Below are 16,594 nucleotides of genomic sequence, written 5' to 3'. Positions count from 1 at the left end.
CACCAGGCCCCCACTCATGTCTCCCACCACCCCCACCCCCCAGCAGTGCAGGGGCAGCCTCCACCAGGCCCCCACTCATGTCCCCTATCACCCCCAACCCCCAGCCACCAGGGGCAGCCTCCACCAGGCCCCCACTCATGTCTCCCACCACCCCCACACCCCAGCCACCAGGGGCAGCCTCCACCAGGCCCCCACTCATGTCCCCCTGCACCCCCACCCCCCAGCCACCAGGGGCAGCCTCCACCAGGCCCCCACTCATGTCCCCTATCACCCCCAACCCCCAGCCACCAGGGGCAGCCTCCACCAGGCCCCCACTCATGTCTCCCACCACCCCCACCCCCCAGCAGTGCAGGGGCAGCCTCCACCAGGCCCCCACTCATGTCCCCCTGCACCCCCACCCCCCAGCCACCAGGGGCAGCCTCCACCAGGCCCCCACTCATGTCTCCCTGCACCCCCATCCCCCAGCCACCAGGGGCAGCCTCCACCAGGCCCCCACTCATGTCTCCCACCACCCCCACACCCCAGCCACCAGGGGCACCCTCCACCAGGCCCCCACTCATGTCTCCCACCACCCCCACCCCCCAGCAGTGCAGGGGCAGCCTCCACCAGGCCCCCACCCATGTCTCCCACCACCCCCACCCCCCAGCAGTGCAGGGGCAGCCTCCACCAGGCCCCCACTCATGTCCCCTATCACCCCCAACCCCCAGCCACCAGGGGCAGCCTCCACCAGGCCCCCACTCATGTCTCCCACCACCCCCACACCCCAGCCACCAGGGGCAGCCTCCACCAGGCCCCCACTCATGTCCCCCTGCACCCCCACCCCCCAGCCACCAGGGGCAGCCTCCACCAGGCCCCCACTCATGTCCCCTATCACCCCCAACCCCCAGCCACCAGGGGCAGCCTCCACCAGGCCCCCACTCATGTCTCCCACCACCCTCACCCCCCAGCAGTGCAGGGGCAGCCTCCACCAGGCCCCCACTCATGTCCCCCTGCACCCCCACCCCCCAGCCACCAGGGGCAGTGTTAAGACGGATTTCTGAACTCTGTCCTGGTGGCGCAGAAGTTCAGAAGGCCAACCTAATTACTTGGAACAGGGTAACCTCTGGACAAGCCAGACCAATCAAGGTAGCGATCGCGGCGGTCAAGACTAGGTCTCAAGAGGGGTGAGGGTGACTGAAAGCCCGCAATGAGCACACAAAGCAAGAGCGCTTACAAACTACTCCAAACAGTTGTTATATCAAAAATAGATACACATTTATTTTAAGGCCTTTAAAATAATGACCGTAGCGAGAAAATCACAATATCACAATATTAAACCAACACATACCATATCAACACAATATATATACAAATACACAGTCGCAAGCGTTTAAAGCACGAAATATGTAGTCCACCTGCCAGGGAAGGAAAACAGGCAGTGCGATAATGCTTTCGACTCAGTTCGCCTTCATAGGCACCTAACTAGATGGAAGTCCGAGCCCTACGAAGAGTGGAGCCTTGTGCTCAAAGTACCTGCCACGCCGGTGCCGACGGGCACAAGGGGAAGCTCTTCGGAGGAAGTCAGGCGGTTCACGTTAGTGCACAGCAGAAGAAGAACAGGTTCCGCAACTCAAGCGCAGCCTCCACAGCGGGCAGAAGCAGAGCGCGAGCGCGGCAAAAGGGTGCTGTTTTTACACAGCAGGGAAAAGCAATGGGATACTGCAGGAGGGCGACCAGATCCTAGATATACTACTCACCGGTCCCCGAAGCAAGCAGACCCAGGCTTCTCCACGATAGTTTCAGCAGCTGGCAGGTTCAGAAGAGCAGGAGACGCTTTGTAGTCGTGTAGAGCAAAAAGACGTCCCAATCGACGAAACCAGCACAGTTTTGTTGCCGCACAGGACAACGGAGCGGCCGTGTGTATTCGAGCCAAATGAACCCTCCTCCCTTCAGACCTGGGAACGCCAAGCGTACGAAGCGTGGGAGAGGGTCAAGGACTCGCAATACAACACAACCTGGCGGCGGTTGCAGAGCCAAACTCCTTGGTAAGCTGGTCAGTCAACTGGATGGCCCAGAGACGCTTCCGAAGGCTTACTTGGCAAGAGATGGTTGAAGATGCCGGGAATAGCTGTTCCTGCTATTCCAAAGGTCGAAGCACCAGTACAGGCCTTCTGGTTCGATCAAAGGAGGACAGGGGCTCTCCGGACGACAGCAGTGCAAAGGAGGATTCCTTCAGCGGGTCACCAGCGATTCCTTGGTCCAGCCTCGTAGTTGCAGGATACTTGGCTCCTGTATTCCTTCGTTCGTGAGAACTCAGGAGATCGACATGGTAGTGGTGTTTCCAGCCCCCTCTTATCCACGGTTCCCTTCGCGCCAAAACGGAGGGGAGCCAATGGGAGATCCGCTCATCAAAACACATACCATACGTGGACCAATCACGGACCACGGTGGTCCCAGGCATTCACACCACCCTAGACTCTCTGGCACCCAGGATGTGTATTGGGACCAGACATCCCAGCCCACACCCTGGAGGCACACAAACGACATGTAGAAGCCCGCGAAAGCAACCACGTTTCGCGGGAAAGTACATGCCCAAATAAGGAAGGCCCCGGGTCGCCGGACCTGGGGAAGGTGAAGGGAGCAAGACGGTCAGTGGACAAGACAAAGGAGCCTCGCGGCCTGGCCATTTTGGGAGCCAGGCCACCATTTTGGGTTCAGTGCAAAAACGTGCTCAGAACGCCAAAAGGAGCTCAAAATAAACAATACGATCGCTGCCACCATTCGAGTCCCTGAATGACTTGCACCGATCAAATACATTCCTAAAAGAGTATCTAGGGCCTGTAGAAGGCTAGAGACCCAAGAGAGCTGTAACTTAGCTTACAGTGCCCTCTTGTGTCGTGTTGCACTAAAGCTGCGACACGATAGAAGAAACTACGGGAAACCACGTTCCCCGGTACTGACTGTCTTAAGGGCATGTCAGTTTCCCCGTAAGAAAGGAGCGAAAGCCCAGAGGAGTGCGGCAGAAGGCTGTACTTCTCTGGCAAAGTCAAGAACAAGGTTAAAAACAATAGCAAAAAGTTTAGGGGTTGCCACATGGAAGGAAAATTCCCTACAATTACGAAATCTTTCCTAACACTCGCCCCTCCCAGACTATGGACAGGGGGAACTAATCCACCCCTGGATGAGTCTCTTGTTCAGGTCGGTTAAACATTCTGGACAACCCATCAGCATTGCTATGTTGGACACCTGGTCTATGCTCAATAGTGAAGTCGAAGCCTTGAAGACTTATGGACCACCTAAGCAACTTTGGATTCTCCCCCTTCATGTTCATTAGCCACTTTAACGGCTTATGGTCAGTCTGCACAGTGAAGTGGGTCCCATAGAGGTAGGGCCTCAGCTTCCTTAGGGCCCACACAACAGAGAAACATTCTTTCTCTACCGTGGACCACCTGAGCTCTCTGTCCTTAAGCTGGCGACTAATAAAACCGATAGGGTGTTCCTTACCCTTCTCATCTACTTGTGATAGTACAGCTCCTATCCCAGTGTCAGAGGCATCCGTCTGCACGATAAAAGGTCTTTGATAATCAGGGGCCCTGAGCACAGGGGCCTGGCACAAGGAGTCTTTTAAGCCATTGAAGGCCTTCTCACACTCGTCGGTCCAAGTTACCTTCTTGGGTTTCTTCGGAGTTGTGAGGGCAGTCAGAGGAGCAGCTATGGTGCCATAGTCTGCCACAAAATTGCGATAATACCCCGTGAGTCCTAAGAAGGCTCTCACTTGGGTTTGCGTAGTGGGGGTAGGCCAGTCTTGTACTGCTTGTACTTTACTGGGTAGAGGCTGTATCCTCCCTCCACCTACTTCATGTCCAAGGTAAACCACTGAGCCTTGTCCAATCTGGCATTTACTAGCCTTTATGGTCAAGTTGGCTTTCTGAAGAGCCTGGAGCACAATCCCGAGGTGTTTCACATGGTCTTCCCAGGTGGCACTGAAAACTGCTATATCGTCCAGATATGCAAGACAGAATTCGTCCAACCCATTCAACACATGATTCACAAGCCTCTGGAAAGTGGCAGGTGCATTCTTCAACCCGAACGGCATTACCCGGAATTGGTAAAGGCCGTCTGGCGTCGAAAATGCTGTCTTCTCCCTGGCATGTTCTGCTAAAGCTATTTGCCAATAGCCAGCAGTAAGGTCAAACGTGCTGAGGTACTTGGAGGCACCCAAAGTATCCACCAGCTCATCTGTTCGAGGCAAGGGGTGGGCATCTGTCTTGGTGACAGCATTCAGAGCCCTGTAATCCACGCAGAACCTCAATTCAGAAGTGCCTGCCTTTGGAACCAGAACCACAGGACTGGACCAAGGACTACTAGAGGGTTCAATCACCCCAAGATCTAACATCTTGTTGACCTCGGTCTTAATATAAGACCGTACTTTATCTGACATCCTGTATCCCCTACTTTTGGTAGGTACACTGTCTCCTGTGTCAATGTTATGTTTGCACCAAGGTGTCAAACCAGGGGACTGTGAAAACAGGGGGGAAAACTGCCTAAGCAAACTTTTCACCTCAGCCTGCTGATCAGAAGTCAGGTGAGGGGCCACTCGGACACCCTCAACGGAGCTATCTGAAGGACCGCTTTGGAACAGGTCGGGGAGAGGTTCAGACTCCTCTTCCTCAACGTCTGATGCCAGTAGCAGTGCTGCGATTTCGACTCTTGGGACGAAAGCCTTCAGCCTATTCACGTGGAACACTTTTGGAGCCTGTCCAGGCCTTCCAAGGTCCACTAAATAGTTCACCTCACCCAGGGGCTCCACCACTGTGTAAGGGCCTGACCATTTGTCCTGTAAAGCGCGAGGCCTTATTGGATTCATGATCAGGACTTGCTGACCAGGTGTAAAGTTGATGAGGGAAGCTTTCTGGTCGTACCAATGTTTCACCAGCGCTTGCCCTGCCTTCAATTTATCACTAGCCAAGCCCATCAGAAGTACCATCCGTTTTCTGAGCCCTAGCACATAGTCAACTACATTGGTAGTAACAGGGGGAGTGGGCATCTCCCATCCCTCCTTGACAATGGCTAAGGGTCCCCGTACGGGATGACCGAACAGAAGTTCGAAGGGGCTGAAGCCAACACCCTCCTGTGGTACCTCTCGGTAGGCAAACAGCAAGCATGGTAAAAGAAGATCCCATTTTCTTCTCTGGGGCTCCTCCAGAGCCCCAATCATGCTCTTTAACGTTCTGTTGAAACGTTCCACCAGACCATTGGTCTGGGGGTGGTATGCAGAAGAGAACTTGTAGGTGACCCCACATTCTTTCCACATAGCCTGCATATACTTCGACATAAAGTTGCTGCCACGATCTGACACAACTTCTTTAGGGAAGCCAACCCTAGTGAATATGCCGAGTAAAGCTTTTGCAACTGACTTGGCAGTTACAGTTTTCAATGGGATGGCCTCAGGATACCTGGTTGCATGGTCGACCAGCACCAGGATAAACCTATTGCCCGAGGATGTTTGCGGGTCAAGGGGACCGACGATGTCGATCCCTACCCTTTCAAATGGTACCCCCACAACTGGGAGCGGTACCAACGGAGCTTGGATTGTCGCGCCAACCTTACCAGACAACTGGCAGGAGGCACAACTCCTGCAGTGACTTTCTACTTGCACCCCCATCTTGGGCCAGTAGAAGTGCATGGATAACCTTTGCTTGGTCCTCTTCATACCAAGGTGACCAGCAAGGGGAACTTCATGCGCCAACTGCAGGAGGAAGGGTCTAACAGCAAGGGGAACCACCAACCTCCTATGGTCTCCTTCTGTAGACTCTGTGGGCTCACTATACAGGAGTCCACCTTCCCAATAAATCCTATGCTTCCCAGGAGGTTCACCCTCAAGCTGGGAGCAGGCCTGTCTCCTTAGGCCTTCCAGAGATGGGCACTCACGTTGGCCTTTACTGAATTCGTCCCTATCAGGACCTCCTTCAACTAACAAGTCTTTTAGTTCCGGATGGTCGTTGGGGTCGAATACTTCAGGCATCGCCACCTCCTCGTCAGGCTCGGGCGATTGACCAACTTCCTCCACCGCAGTGGTAGGCGAGCTCGGGGGAATATTCTCTTTCCCCCGTCTTGACTTGTAGACTCCTTTCGCCTTGGGTTTCCCCTTCGGCTGGGGCGGCGTATTGGACTTGGCCAATGCTGCCCGTGCTTGAGACCGTGTGTAGGGTCTTTCGGCAGTGTCTCCTACGAGCCCTAAAGCTCTGAGATCATTACCTAATAAGACCTTTCCCGGGACGTTTCTCTGAATGCTCACTGGAATCCTGACAGCTGTACCATTTAAAGTTAGATTAACAGGGATCACGGGAAACATACGGAGGGGGCCGTCAGCCAACTTAGTGGGCATCAGAGTAGCTCTGGCAACTTCCTCTGAGTCTACCAAGGTAGAATCCACTACAGTTCGACTGCACCCACTATCCCTAAGAGCTGGAGTATCCACTCCATTGATCAGCACACTGTCTTTAAAGTAGTGCTTGGTATTATCCGGAATCCTAGCATACGCCTCTGCGACTTTAGGCTCCCAGGAACCCAGGGACACTAAAACTACCTCGGCCTCTATTCCGCTGGGAAATGAGTCCGAGGAGAAGGATGCTCCTGTAATCTCTTCTTCCTCGTAGGAGGAGAAGGCCAGATTAGCGGAGTGGACCCCCAAAGGTCTAACCTTACAACGGGGATCCCCCTTCACATGGTCGGTTGCTCCACAAGAAAAACAAGCCCCAGTGGGTCTGTTTACGTAGGGAGGCTTATTGTAACCAGAGTTCTGTTTCGGAGGCGCACCTCCACTACCCTGTGAGTTCTCTTGTGTCTTACCCTTGTTTTTCTTTTTGTGGCCCTTTTGGGAAGAAGATTTAGCAGATTCCCCACCCTCCATATCTTTGGACTTTTTCCCCTCCTCCTGCTTACCAGGATGAGTTTTGTCCTTATGGGACACTCGATGTGACACCCATAAGTCTGCTGCAATGGCCAGCTTCTTAGGATCTATCTCCTTCGAATCGGCCAAATGCTGCTTAAGCTCCGGGGAAGAAGAAGCAAAAATGTGTTCCAGCATGACAAGATTTATCATGCCGTCGAAGGTAGAAACCTTATAGCCTTCGACCCAGCCAGTTAAGTTTTTCAAAGATTCAGCGACATAAGATACCCAAGTACCACCTTCCTTTTTCTTATACTCTCGAAAACGCTTTAAATATTGGGCCGGAGTCTTCCCAAACTTTAAAATGAGAGTCTGCTTTAACATTGCGAAATCAGCCCGCTCAGCCTTCGACATTTCCATAATGGCACTACAGCCAGAATGGGGCAGTCTACTGAGCAACCACGCAATCTTATCAGCATTGTCAACTTCCTGGACCTCGCATGCATACTCAAACGCATTCAGCCAGTCCATAATGTCATTCCTCTCCTCATACACACTGAGCAGATCTTTTGGAAACCGTGGATGAGAGGAGGCCCCAGACCCATGTCCAGGACCCTTGGATCCATTTGCAACCTGAAGCTTGGCCAGTTCCAACTGGTGATCCCTGTCTTTTTGTTTTTCTGCCTGTTCGATTTTTAATTTGGCTATGCTGAATTCAAGCTCCTGCTGCCTAAACCGCAGCTCTTGCTTCTTGAATTCAAGCATAGCCTCCCCATCAGCACTGGCAGAGGAAACATTAGACATTACATCCTCCCCGTCCTCGTGGTCGCGGTGGAACAGTGCGGCGGCAGAACCGTCGGTTCTACCAGTGAGAGCAGCCCCACCACCTTCCGCACTGTCCTCAGAAGTAATAGCGTCAAGCTGCGCTTCTTGCCACGCCACGATTCTTTGGATCATTTCCAATTTCGTGCCTTGAGAGGAAACACCTCTCTCCGCACACATCTTTTTCAGCGTTTCTGATTTGGAAGCATTTAAAGTTAACAACGTACTTGTTTCCATACTGTTTGATAGGACTATGGCCTTTTTAAAGTTATACTATAACAATTCACTACGTGTACTGTTTGGAATAACCCGAAATGCCTTAGTTCGAGCGCAACACTGGATACCTTCAGTCGTATCCCACCGCTGTACACCAATTTGTTAAGACGGATTTCTGAACTCTGTCCTGGTGGCGCAGAAGTTCAGAAGGCCAACCTAATTACTTGGAACAGGGTAACCTCTGGACAAGCCAGACCAATCAAGGTAGCGATCGCGGCGGTCAAGACTAGGTCTCAAGAGGGGTGAGGGTGACTGAAAGCCCGCAATGAGCACACAAAGCAAGAGCGCTTACAAACTACTCCAAACAGTTGTTATATCAAAAATAGATACACATTTATTTTAAGGCCTTTAAAATAATGACCGTAGCGAGAAAATCACAATATCACAATATTAAACCAACACAATATATATACAAATACACAGTCGCAAGCGTTTAAAGCACGAAATATGTAGTCCACCTGCCAGGGAAGGAAAACAGGCAGTGCGATAATGCTTTCGACTCAGTTCGCCTTCATAGGCACCTAACTAGATGGAAGTCCGAGCCCTACGAAGAGTGGAGCCTTGTGCTCAAAGTACCTGCCACGCCGGTGCCGACGGGCACAAGGGGAAGCTCTTCGGAGGAAGTCAGGCGGTTCACGTTAGTGCACAGCAGAAGAAGAACAGGTTCCACAACTCAAGCGCAGCCTCCACAGCGGGCAGAAGCAGAGCGCGAGCGCGGCAAAAGGGTGCTGTTTTTACACAGCAGGGAAAAGCAATGGGATACTGCAGGAGGGCGACCAGATCCTAGATATACTACTCACCGGTCCCCGAAGCAAGCAGACCCAGGCTTCTCCACGATAGTTTCAGCAGCTGGCAGGTTCAGAAGAGCAGGAGACGCTTTGTAGTCGTGTAGAGCAAAAAGACGTCCCAATCGACGAAACCAGCACAGTTTTGTTGCCGCACAGGACAACGGAGCGGCCGTGTGTATTCGAGCCAAATGAACCCTCCTCCCTTCAGACCTGGGAACGCCAAGCGTACGAAGCGTGGGAGAGGGTCAAGGACTCGCAATACAACACAACCTGGCGGCGGTTGCAGAGCCAAACTCCTTGGTAAGCTGGTCAGTCAACTGGATGGCCCAGAGACGCTTCCGAAGGCTTACTTGGCAGGAGATGGTTGAAGATGCCGGGAATAGCTGTTCCTGCTATTCCAAAGGTCGAAGCACCAGTACAGGCCTTCTGGTTCGATCAAAGGAGGACAGGGGCTCTCCGGACGACAGCAGTGCAAAGGAGGATTCCTTCAGCGGGTCACCAGCGATTCCTCGGTCCAGCCTCGTAGTTGCAGGATACTTGGCTCCTGTATTCCTTCGTTCGTGAGAACTCAGGAGATCGACATGGTAGTGGTGTTTCCAGCCCCCTCTTATCCACGGTTCCCTTCGCGCCAAAACGGAGGGGAGCCAATGGGAGATCCGCTCATCAAAACACATACCATACGTGGACCAATCACGGACCACGGTGGTCCCAGGCATTCACACCACCCTAGACTCTCTGGCACCCAGGATGTGTATTGGGACCAGACATCCCAGCCCACACCCTGGAGGCACACAAACGACATGTAGAAGCCCGCGAAAGCAACCACGTTTCGCGGGAAAGTACATGCCCAAATAAGGAAGGCCCCGGGTCGCCGGACCTGGGGAAGGTGAAGGGAGCAAGACGGTCAGTGGACAAGACAAAGGAGCCTCGCGGCCTGGCCATTTTGGGAGCCAGGCCACCATTTTGGGTTCAGTGCAAAAACGTGCTCAGAACGCCAAAAGGAGCTCAAAATAAACAATACGATCGCTGCCACCATTCGAGTCCCTGAATGACTTGCACCGATCAAATACATTCCTAAAAGAGTATCTAGGGCCTGTAGAAGGCTAGAGACCCAAGAGAGCTGTAACTTAGCTTACAGTGCCCTCTTGTGTCGTGTTGCACTAAAGCTGCGACACGATAGAAGAAACTACGGGAAACCACGTTCCCCGGTACTGACTGTCTTAAGGGCATGTCAGTTTCCCCGTAAGAAAGGAGCGAAAGCCCAGAGGAGTGCGGCAGAAGGCTGTACTTCTCTGGCAAAGTCAAGAACAAGGTTAAAAACAATAGCAAAAAGTTTAGGGGTTGCCACATGGAAGGAAAATTCCCTACAATTACGAAATCTTTCCTAACAGGCAGCCTCCACCAGGCCCCCACTCATGTCTCCCACCACCCCCACACCCCAGCCACCAGGGGCACCCTCCACCAGGCCCCCACTCATGTCTCCCACCACCCCCACCCCCCAGCAGTGCAGGGGCAGCCTCCACCAGGCCCCCACCCATGTCTCCCACCACCCCCACCCCCCAGCAGTGCAGGGGCAGCCCCCACCAGGCCCCCACTCATGTCCCCTATCACCCCCACCCCCCAGCAGTGCAGAGGCAGCAGGCAGTCAGGCAGCAGCAGGTGGGAGCGTGCTCGGGCTCTGGGGGGCAGTAGTTCGGCCTTCCGGGCAGGAGCGTGGTATTCCGTGTGCGTACGCGTGGCCAGCTTGGTACGGAGTGATTTTGCACGTGAAAATCCTGCACGTCAGCGTGAAAACTGAGGAAAGGCCCTCAGCGCGTAAGCGCGTCTGTGACGTGACCCGCACAGGTGTTTCCCACACAGCACGTGATGACAGAGCACACGTGGAAAGACTGCACGTCAGAGTGTAATCACGTGTGATTGGTGGAAATGGCCCTACACGCAGAAGTGACAAAGCGTGTGATTGGTGGAAATGGCCCTACACTCAGAAGTGACAAAGCGTGTGATTGGTGGAAATGGCCCTACACGCAGAAGTGACAAAGCGTGTGATTGGTGGAAATGGCCCTACACGCAGAAGTGACAAAGCGTGTGATTGGTGGAAATGGCCCTACACGCAGAAGTGACAAATGCGTGTAATTGGTGGAAATGGCCCTACACGCAGAAGTGACAAAGCATGTAATAGGTGGAAATGGCCCTAGCGCGTACACGCCGCGTAAGTGACGCTGGACGTGTGGGCCTGTATAAAAGGTACGTGTAGAACACGTTTTCCTTGTACGTGCTTTTCGTGGAGAGCGAGTGGGTGAATTCTGTACTTCTTGTCGTTTCACACGCGATTTACTTCACGGCGTTTCTAGTTCGTATTCCCTGTTACCTCTGACAGCTTTTTCTCTTTTTTCTCTTTTACTGGTTTACCTGGGCCTGTTCCCTCAAACAGTGTTCCCTTCTACTGTTGTCCTGTCTCCTCAGACAGCGTACAAATCTTCTTTTGGCGGGGGTGTTGCCAACCAAACGTGCTCCTTTTACACGCTCGTTTACCAGGCAGACGGTGAGTCACGCACGTATCTAACCTCTGTGCTTGCCCCGTGTGTAGCCTACCCCTTCAGAGGTCATTCTAGGCTGCGTGTGACACGCATACGTTCATTCTTGTGTTTCTGGGTGCCACAGCGTAGTGCAGGTTTTTCTTTCTGCACACGTGGTCTAGGAGGGGTTGCGTGCACGTCATCTCCCTTTTTTGGGCCTCCTGTGCGTTGCGTGACCCGTCATCTTTCCCTAGGGGTTACATTCAGCCTTGCTAGAGCACTAGGGTACAATTACCATCTGGTACCCAACCCCTTTGACCCCCAATTGCCCAGGACAATAGTCTACATCCACTCCCATACGCACATTAACATCAGTGCCATGGCTGGGAGGCGAGGATTCCGTAAGGGTGGCAAAGGTGGAAGAGCCACAAGTGGTGGCCGTGGTGGATCCGGTAGGGGACGTGGTCGTAACTTGCAGGGTGAGCCTGTCCCCCCATGTGTGGAGGACCAGTCACGGGCACCCATAATCCCCCCCTCCCCCCCTCCCATTGAGGCTGATGTGGCTGACACCATCCATGCTCAGCCCTTGTTGAACCAGCCCATTGTGGCACCAGACCTGGCTGACTCTATGGCTGACTTCCAGGTCAGCAGGGCTACGACACGTGCGCTGGTGCACGTTGATGCCATCATGCCACGTGGATCTGGGGCAGCAAGGTCATCTGCTGCACCAAGGAGGCAGGGCGGAGAGGCTGCAGGGGCAGCTGCGGCTCCATCCACCCCAGCCCTCACACACCCAGCCAGGACAGTGTCGGTCCTAGTCCATGCTGCTGACATTCCCCCTGACACCATCACACTAGAGCTAATGCCTGCACCAACTCCCATGCTGAGTGTGCAATCCCACACTCCTGATACAGAGTCCACCAGGGCTCCTGCCCCTAGTGTCCAGAGCGGCGCAGGACACTCAGGATCACCACCACCTTCCAAGCGGAAGAGGAAGAGTGCTCGTTCGGCACAGGCTGATGCCCCAGACACGGCTACACAGTCCGGCCCGTCCAGGAAGCCCAGCTTCACGGATGACGAACTGAATGCACTTGTCGAGTATGTGTCCGGACATGACAACGAGATGGTCATTGTTGCAGGATCCAAGACCACACCTGCACAACGCCAGGCACACTGGCAGACCGTTGCGGACATCGGAAGTGCCCTTGGAATCGTGAGGCGCACAGCCAATGATTGCTATAAGCGCTGGAATGACCTAAAGCGCAGGGCAAAGAGTAAGCTGGCCTCAAGTCATGCCGCAACTCTAGTGACTGGAGGTGGGTCTCCAGTAGTAGACATGGAACTCATTCCACATGAGTCAGTCGCTGGGACCTACGTCACGGAGGAACAGATCCAAGGCGTGGGAGATCTGGCTGATTACGAGGCATTGTCCGGTGAGTGCACATGCATGTGTGTGTCATCCATGTGCATGGTGTGTGTGTGAGGGCTTCTGTTCGGGTGCCAGGTGAGTGTGTGCGCCTGAGTCGTATGGGTCAGCCATGTGCTTCATGCAATCCTTCCTGCGCAGCTGCATTTGGCCATAGCAGTATCCCTTCTGCCAACAGTAGACATCTAGCCCAACTGCACGCCAGTTGCCCTTGAAGTGTCACCTTGCCACAACATATTTGCTTCTTTTTCACTGTTCATTCAGTCAGTTTGTTTGCATTCCACCACTTTCACTAGGCATGTCGCTGTCCACTAGTCACATGTCTGACATGGGTATGGTAAAGTGGAGTGACTTTGTCTCCTGGATATCATTTGTACACACATGTCCCTGTGCAATTGGACCATTTCAGACTGGCAGCTCCAGGTGAAAAATCTGACCTGTTAGAATTAGAAAAGCAATTACATGCGGGAACTGGACTGAATGAATAGGTGCTGCCCTCCTCCCCATCTTCACTCAATAGCAATGGTACATGCCATCTGTGTGATGGCATGTGTGTTTCACCTGCCAATCACAGGCCAATGTGTGATGCCACTGCCAGGCAGCATGCAGAAAATGTGTTCATCTTCCATCTTGGTGTCATCAGTGTGTGCCATTTGCCTGCACTTCATACGCAGTGAGGGTGCATGCATGGGAGGGTTTTAGTCATGTGGGACATGTGTCAATCAAGTACTGGTTCTCTTGCTTCTCAGCCCTCAATGTGTGCCATGGTGCTAATGCCTGTTTCCATTTCTTTGTTTTCATGTCTTTGCAGGGGAAGACGCACCTGATACTGCTGGGGTTGTGGAGATGGTGCAGACCCAGGAGGGGTCCGAGGGCCGACCAACCACCAGCGAGGGACGTGGTGTGGTGGTGGGGGAGAACCCACAAGTGCTGCAGGTCGTGCTCTCAAGGGGTGTCTCTGGCTGCACCTCCCCCGAGCTGTACTCAGGTGTTGATTCGGATGAGACCTACGTGCCGTCGCAGGTGAGTGTTCCAGGGAGGGATTCTGTTCTGTCTCACCCACCTGCACCAGGGTCAGAACCCTCCATGGGGATGTCAGTGTTGCCAGCTACGCCTTCGGTGGTTACGGATGCAGGGTCACACTCCGCGACATCTGATCCTGTTCCTGGTCCAGCAGATCAGAGGGGGAATGCAGTCCTGCAGCCTCAGGCAGTGCCGGCACAGCAAGGCGCAGTTCGCCTTGCCCCAGACAGGTGTGGTGCCCGCCGACGTGGTGGCCGTACGCCACCCGGCAATACCACATGGGAGCAATCCATTTACGGTATGGCAACCCAACAGGCTGCATCATCCGAGATGATGGCTCAGGCCATGGATAGGGTGGCCACTTCCATTGTCCCCCCAGAAAGGCTGATGGAGCGACTAGAGCAGGCAACCGACTCCATCTGCCAGTCACACAGGGAGGACATGTTGGGGTCCAACAGGGACAGGCGGGCGGCACTGGCGACTCTGCAGGAGGCCATCTCCATTGAGTCCCAGGGCCACAGGGAAGCCCTGAGGCAGGAGCTCCTTCACCTCAGGACGACTCTTGTTGAGCTTGAGGCTTCAACACACCAAAGGACAGAACAGCAGCTGGAGCGTCTCACCCGTACGCTCTCAGCTGAGATGCAGGCAACGAGGGCGGAGGTCCGGGCATCCCGTGAGTTGTTGCATGGGGACCTCCGCACACTCATCCTCCAGAACCAGACCTACCACACCCGCATGCTTGCAGCCATGGAGGAGCAGACTAGGGCCTTGCGTGGGCTGCCTCCCATAGTGCAACCACCTCCGGATGCAGCTGCACAGGGTGATAATAGCGACAGCAGTGATACTCCCACAATAGGGTAGCCGTGTGGGCCATGAGCCCATGGAGGTGTTTTATCTTCCCAGGATCCACGCAGGTGGGTTCTGGTGTGCATCCTGTCCTCGGACCTCCTGGGTGGCCTCCCCAACCCCCCCGGGCCCATCAATGGCCATTTTTGATTGTTTCTTATTTTTATTTTTATTTTTATTTCTTTTATTCCCAATTTTTTTGGGACGATCTGTTGGCTTCCGTGGTTCCTGTGGGCATACGCTGCATTGTGGCTGGGCACATGCAGGCTTGTAATGTATTTGGTTCAGATGCTTGGGTTTGAGTCACACACACCCCTCCTACTTCCCGTTTCCATGGGCTTGCAAAGGGTGTGCCCAAGTGACAGTGAATTACACAGTGACGTTGGACTCCCATGAGCTGTGTGGGCAGTCTGTAGTCAATACTGTGTATACATTCCTAGTGCATATTGCTGTTGTGTTGTACACTGCATGTTGCATTGATGTGTAACTCTTCTTCTGTGTCTACCTCCCAATTTGCAGGTCCCTTCCTCATGTCCACACAAGGACCTCTAGTCTGGAGATGGGGTCCATGTTGGCAGCAGTGCACCTACAACTCTACATGGCGACAACACTGCACAGTTGGTAGTGGTGGGAGTGCAGGCATTTCCAGGTGGTGAGACTACTAATATGTAACATTTGTGATGTCATGTTAATGGTACTACGTGCTCAAGTATGTTGTTGGTCCGGCATTGCTGTGAGCATTTCAGGTGTTGCAGGTTTATAATAGTGCCACTGTACATAGTGAGACTGATGTCATGTTGTGGGGATTACTTTGTTTACCTGCAATTAACATGACATGGCACGGTGTGTCGTGTGGCGGTGCTGGGGTTGGGTTGGCTGACATGGCACTGTCCTCTTGTTGCATTTTGCAAGTGGGTATTCATTTTAGCTGCTTCAATGTGTAACTTCACAAAACTGCATTGGTGGTGTCTGTGTGGGTAGGGATGCACACATTGTGACACTTCCAGGTGAACAATCTCAGGCTGACATGGTATTCCCGGTTCATTCTCCAGACATTCAGGATCAGTGTCAGGTTGAGTCATCATTGATTGTCAGATGGAATGTGCCAGGGCAGTGTGCACTCCACAGGGGTGTGATTTCTATGTGAAGTAATTAGCCACTAGCTGTGTACGGGCTGCCTCCCCCCGTGCCCTTTCCCCTCCCATGCGCAGCGGCTGTGCATGTGGTTGGGGATGTGGGGCCACCACCATGTCCACGGCCAGGCCCCGGCGTGTTGCAACGTTGTGCAGGACACATGCTGCCACTATGATCCTGCACACTACTGGGGGAGCGTATAACAGCTGCCCGCCAGAACGGTCAAGGGAGCGAAAGCGTGACTTTAGCACTCCGAATGTGCGCTCCACTATGCCCCTGGTTGTAATGTGGGCTGTGTTATATCTTACCTGGGGTGGCGTGGTGGGGTTCCGAATTGGCGTCATCATGTGGGGGCTGAGAGGGTAGGCACTGTCCCCTGTGGAGGTGGTGATTGGTATCATTGGTGGGGTTGTGACCTTGCTCAGTATCCAACATGCATGCATGTGCAGTGGCATACATACTCACCAAGCAGCCATGTATCGCCATGCCGCCCAGCTTCTAGGTCCCGGCTTAGGGTGGACATTCGGTAAATGAAGCTGTCGTGGGTGGAGCCGGGATAGTTGGCATATACTGAGGTGATGATTCCCTTGGCATTACATGCTAACTGCACGTTGATGGAATGCCAGTGCTTGCGGTTCCTATAGATGTGCTCAGATGCCCTGGGGGGACGTAGAGCCACATGGGTGCAGTCGATGGCACCTAGCACTTTGGGGAATTGTGCCACAGCGTAAAAATCCAGGGCGGCAGCATGCCTTTCTGCAGGTGTTCTGGGCAGGTATATGTGCCTGCGGACTGATGGGCGTGCAGTGATGATGTTCAAGACCTGGTGTAGGCAGCATGACTGGGTGGCCTGTGACACCCCACCCACTATGGCACTTGTCCGCTGAAATGA

General features: G+C 53.7%; 1 protein-coding gene across 1 annotated transcript in view; it reads left to right on the top strand.

Annotated features, from left to right (window-relative positions):
* The window catches only part of UBAC1 (UBA domain containing 1), an 819,245-nt gene that overhangs the window by 89,184 nt on the left and 713,467 nt on the right, over positions 1-16,594 (top strand). The gene's annotated exons all lie outside the window — the stretch shown is intronic.

Source organism: Ambystoma mexicanum, chromosome 8 (genome assembly GCF_040938575.1).
Source record: "Ambystoma mexicanum isolate Mex_15411 chromosome 8, UKY_AmexF1_1, whole genome shotgun sequence".
Lineage (NCBI taxonomy): Eukaryota > Metazoa > Chordata > Amphibia > Caudata > Ambystomatidae > Ambystoma > Ambystoma mexicanum.
Note: the sequence above shows the minus strand (reverse complement) of the source record. Positions and strands in the feature narration are given on the sequence as shown.